The following is a 6,084-nucleotide window of genomic DNA, read 5'->3' as shown; positions in this document are numbered from 1 at the left end:
ACAACATAAAAAACAACTAATAAGGATATAGATTTCAATAATTCCAATTCGTCACGGCGGTTTAGACCATTAGGTAGCTATTATGTTCCTTAGAGTCATGGACGTATCTATCAAATGTGACTTCCTCGCCTTGGGAACTGATTCATGCGAAGAATGAGCTTTCTCTAGTGGAATTAACTGCATGTCAGTGTGAGAATGGTAAGACTAGGACGGCTAACGATGCATATTTTCTTCCATGGACCCATTTTGCTTTCAGTTTTAGCTGTTAAGTTGTAAGCAGCAACATGGTTTTGGAAATTCTTACCAATCCTAAAAACAAAAAAACCAAGTATCATTTTGGTGAAAAATCCACTGCCAATTTCGCCTACTACTACTCTTCTAGTTGTAGATTAAGTTTCTCCCTTTTCTAAAAGGTTAGTCAGCCACAATTCCATGCAAAAAATGAAGACGATAAAGTGAGCAACAACGCTGAAAATTGAAAGAAAAAGGGAGAAAAGACAGCGAGAAAGAAAAATCGAAATAGATTCGTCAAAAAAACCGATACAAAATCTACGTTTTCAAAAATATCCGGGATACGTGTGGACGCGATCTGTATAATGAGCGTAATTTACAAAGTACCTGCGAATGAAGTCCCACCTTAACCATCATTGAACAAGTATACCGTATTTATTCGATTAAGCGCTCAACCTCAAATTAGCGCCCACCTCGAATAAGCGCCCGCCGTGTATGGAGGAAAAGTTCAGCAATAAACGCCCAGCCTGTAATAAGCTTCCATCCACTATCCTATCTGCTTCTTGTCGTTGACTGATCCATTTACGGACGTTACTGTGAGACATGATCTACGAGGCAACACCTTACTTAGATAGAACTTAACTAGGTACTATACTTAGAAAATTCCCTGAAGACCGAGTTCTCAGTCTTTTTAAAAAAATAAACTTTCAATGAACAGTTATAATTGTGCTCTTTCACATCTTCCCTTTTGTTGGAAAATGAGCATACTACTCGCTGAAAATAATGAAAATTTAATCAATGCCCAGCCTCTAACAAGCGCGCTCCATCTCGAATAAACCCTCATTCTCAAGGCCTAAAAATTTCATAAGCACCCAGGGCACCTAATCGAATAAATACGATGATGCAAAAATTCGTAGTAAATAACATAAAAGTGCTACAAAATATTGTTTTCAACTCGAGAAACATGTTGTGAAGTATTTTGAAGGGCGGGTTATTTTTAAGCCTGTCTTATCCTTTAAGTTCGTGCTTGTTTTATTGATTGTGTGAAGGTTGAGACAAGATCAGTTGTGCACGTGAGTGTTTTCCTGTTTTGATCTTTTGATTTTACTAGTGTTTGAGGGGCTGTTTTCATGGAGCGAGCAAGATCCTAGTACACGGAAAATCCTAAAAGGCTGATCATTCTAGCGCCATAGTTTTCTGTATTCGATTTACATGCAAAGGCTTGTACTTGTCCCTAACGCTGGGATCTTCCTAGGGACTGGTCATTATTTATCGCCGGGGGAGGTGGTGGATTTGGGGCTAAACTAGCCTGCGTAGCATGGCGGTTTTGTCGAGCCAGGCGCAGGAGCGGCGTAGCCGCGAAATTCGCGCGCGAAGCGCGCGAGAACGAGCGGCGAAGCCGCGAGAAAAATAAAATCAAGTTGCTTCCGCCCAATCTCCTCGCGGTTTCTCTGCCCTCGCCCGCCTTTATTACTCAGCGCACCCAACCAAAACCGCCATGCTAAGCAGACTAGGGCTAAACAAGGCCAAATTTAGCCGATCCCCCATTTGAATGTTACTTCACTGAAGTGATCCTACCCAATAATAACATTTGATGACTTTCGCGATCTCCCCTCTATAAACAGTCCCCCCTCTGAATCCTTCCAAAGTTTTCATCGATCCCCCCTTTTGGGTTCTCAGTTACGGCTGATCCCCCTTTTGTTCTCCCAAAAATCAAGTGACCCCCCCTAAAATCCTCTGCCCTCCCCCCCCGCCCCCCACCCCACCACAGGCGATAAATAATGACCGCTCAAAGGGTTTAAGGCCTGGGACAAAGGTGTGTTTGGAGCATATCAATAGTTAGCAATATATCTCGCTAGGAGGCCTAGAACAAAATGAGTTTTTGCCCAAAAGTAAGTTTGCCGTTTTCTTGTGCCTTAACGTGTAATTATTGTCACGTGACAAAAAATGAAAAATGAAGAAAATTGGCTAATTGGTGGCGAATTTACTTTGTTTGGACAAACAAATTTGCATTTCTGAAAGTGGATAAACATACCTATCTTTCTAAGTTTGGAATGAATGTACCAAAAGTTTAAAATAAAGTTTTAAATAATTCAACATTAAATTTGGGCATTTAAAATGATGTTTTTTCCTCATGACCTTTTTCTTAAAGTGCAATGGACGGTCATTCCAAACGCGAAGTGTTAGAAATATTTAATATGAATAAGAAAAACGTAATTGCTCGATTTCTTTCCTGAAACCACCCACCAATAAGCTACTTTCGATGTATTAAAATTCAGCATGATAGCGAGTCTTAGAGGACACAAACAAAGAAAATGAATAAACATGAATAATCATGGTTTATTCATTTTCTTTGTTTTTGTCCTCTGAGACTAGTTGTCATGCTGAATTTTAATATATCGAAAGTTGCCTATTGGTCAATAATTTACGATTTTTAGCAAAATGGTCACGTGACATATCACGTGACTGATTACCACAATAGTTATACTTTGAAATGTTAAGGATGATGAGTTCTTTATGTAAGCCAAATTTTGATTCAGCACCATCATCTATGCCGAAGTTATAGCCAATAAATCATTTTCCAAGTAAACCCCTTAGTCCCAAGTCTTATGTAAACTGACTTCGCTAAGAAGATCCTAGTACTAGGATCAAACCAGATGCATTGAAGGGAGCAGAAGGGCCCAATTGCATTTTTGTTTTTGTCGCCCGCCATTTTTAATTCTTTCTCGAGACTTCTTTACTTGGGCACCACACAGACCGACTGCATGCGATTTTCTGCATGTAAACCAAATATAAAGTTGTTCCGCCTTCTAGGATCTCCCTCCCTCCATGAAAACAGGCCCTGAATTTATGCTTAGCTTGGGAATCTACTTTCCATCTTTTTTGAACGTTCTTATCTTGGCTCAAGAGCCGTATTTCGGGTGCACCCAACGACGGTTTCCTCCTAAATTCATTGAAAACACTTTTTAGGCTATCCAGAGTACTTTTCATGAGATCTCTAGAAATGCAATCTAAGCGGCGCTATACAATTTGTATCTGTTCGGTCATCCTAGCGGAACTTGAGTCTTTTCGAAATTACGATCGATTCAATCATTATATTCCCTAAAATTTTAGACGCGATTTAACGTATCACGAAGGAGAGAATTTTTCTGTTTCCTCTTTCCATCACATTTCTGAATCCGAAAATTTTAGGTTTCCTTTTTTCTACGAAAAATAGCCTAACCTGGAAATTGAAATGTGAAAAATAAAAACTTCAGAAAATCATATGGGGAATTTATTAGATGAGCTTCGAAAATTGTACATGAATGGAACGGTCGTCTAGAAATTTTCAGCCGTCCTCAAGTAATGGAAATTTCTAGGCATTGTTTGCTTCTCCGAACAGATATTTTACAGAAAACACTCGTTGGGTGCCCCTGGTAATTGCCAGTTGTGAAATTTGCACAGGTGGCTTTGTTTGTGAGGTCAGAGTACTCGGGTTCTTTAGTCCTGTTGAAGTTCCTGTTTTGGTTTGTTTACCAACGTCTTTGGTTTTTCATTGGTTTGTAGCTTTTATTCTTTCCGATCGCAGCTGAGCACGTTCGGAGATGTACGTACCAAAACAATAGCCACAGCCAGTTTGCCTCGTTTTTATTTAGCTTACGGTGAGCTAACGCAAGTTGACCAGCTTTGGCTATAAACTTTGCCACCGGCACTCTGAACCCAGAAAGACACACACCCACGCGAGTACGTAGATACAGTGGCCTCAGGTAGGTCAGCAAGGACCTCGAAGCAAGTTTATTGTAAAAAACATTGTAAAATAATAAGTCCACGCATAATTACAAAACTCATACAAAACAAACCTCTTAAAGAAACTACTTACGACACTGCCGGATATCAGCTGCTCTGCCGACAACTCGGGGACAAATGTAAACGCAAACTAGCGACTGCCAAATGGCTGTAAACAAACAGTAGCCAAATTACTTGTCACAAAATCAGAATTTTTGAGTTCGATCAAGAGAATGCTGGCCTAAACTGATCGAATTTTCAACGAACAACCATACATATCTCAGCAGTCCCCCCACAATTAATTCCTTTATAAGCAGCTATTTCTTGCCTGTTCCTATATGCTAAACTGTCAAAAATACCATAAACCGCCACTATTTGGCTTGTTAGTGAGTAGCGGTCATTAGCTGTCATTAGTGATTCAGTAGTGGGAGCTAGCTGTTAGAGATAAATTAAAGAAAAACAAAGAAGTGAAGAAAATACGGTAAAAGACTGGACTCCTGGTACCTTCCCGCTTAGTGAGAAAGTTCCTCGAACATTCCCACAAAAAAACATCAAATATATGACTAACTTGTTAAGAGCAAGTGACACACGTCCATCAGCAGCCAAAGGCTAAACCCACGGCGTGTCTTCACAGTAACATTAAATGTGCAAGTGCCATGTGCAGAGGTGTGTTATCGAGCTCCGCACTAGGCCATGAAATTTTAAGTGAAATTTTTGGTAATAACTCGAAAGTGTCATTTATATAGATTTATCTTCCTTTTCCTTTCTTCTCCTTAAAAACTTTATGTTTTCCTCTGCCCGCCTCGATTAACCAAGCTATTTGCGAGCAGAGGATGTTTTTAATAGAATTTGTTAAATAATTAACAACTTATGAAGATAAACTTCAACTACTACCACTACTAACTTATGGCGACTAAAGGGGCAAGACTTATATAGCCAAGGTTTTAAGCAGATCATCAAGAACTGGATTTCGGATGGATGGACGTTTTTTCAGTGTTAGTTATAACTCTTCTGTTACAGTCCTTGAAGAAATCGCAAACTTGATCTCCTTTTCTCCTTGATTCGCAAACTTGCAATTGACCTTCTTGTCGGTAGTCGACTGCAAGAATTATATATAAATTCTAATATAAACTTAGTAAACTCGGACCGTTTTTGTCCTTTTATTTTTTAGCCAGATCAGTCAATTGCTAGATATTACCCATGGGTTGGTGATTTTTTAAACAAAACTCTTAAAAAAGCCTTTTTCATATTTTTGGAAATTGCCCATGGACTACGGGCATAAGCTACATCTACAAACGTAGATGGATCGATTTTCCACAATTAGGGAGGTCTTTAAAACAGCAGTTATCTCCACAGTGAAAAGATTGAATTCCTGTTTTGCTTTTTCGGATTGAATACGACTCAAATGCCTTGATCTGTACGTTGCCGGGCGAAAGCTAGAATAAGTTATTTCTTTTTTCAGCGCGCGAAAATCTCCGTTCTCAAAGCATTTTATACATAGACATGTTCAATTTACTTTGTATTCCGTTTCTCTAGTAAAAGATGAAAGCTATCAATTCCTGAAACAACAAAAGAATGGCGCTAAAGTATACATATATCAATCTTTTAGAAGCAGTCTTCGTCATAAGAGCTAAAAGTAGCTAAAACAATTCATTCATTAATTTTTCATATCGGCTGCATGAGGAAAACCGTAAAGGAAACTGAATAATTCATAAATCTACTACGATAACTGAGGATTTCTCTAAGCATAATTTAGATCTTCGAGAAAGCCACTTTCCGTGACGTATAAAAGCCTTTTTATATTGTGCCCGGTTCCGTAGTTATTAGATAACTAGTTCTCCTATAGAAGCCGACCCACCATCTCTCCCCGGGGGGTACCGACTCCCTACAATGGTCTATACGAGCCTTTGACTCGCCAGAAAGGCGGACTACTTTTCCAAACTTTAGGTATATTAAAGTGTAGAGATTTAGAGTTTAAATTCTGAAGTATATGAAATGGTACGGAAATCTGTCATTTCGGTCAGTCAAAAAAGCCCAAAGGGGCTACCAGATGCATTTTATGGGTGTGAAAAAGTCCCAAAAACGTTC

This window comes from Porites lutea, chromosome 8, assembly GCF_958299795.1.
Source record: "Porites lutea chromosome 8, jaPorLute2.1, whole genome shotgun sequence".
Lineage (NCBI taxonomy): Eukaryota > Metazoa > Cnidaria > Anthozoa > Scleractinia > Poritidae > Porites > Porites lutea.
The sequence above is the reverse complement of the archived record's forward strand: the minus strand, read 5'-3'. Positions refer to the sequence as shown.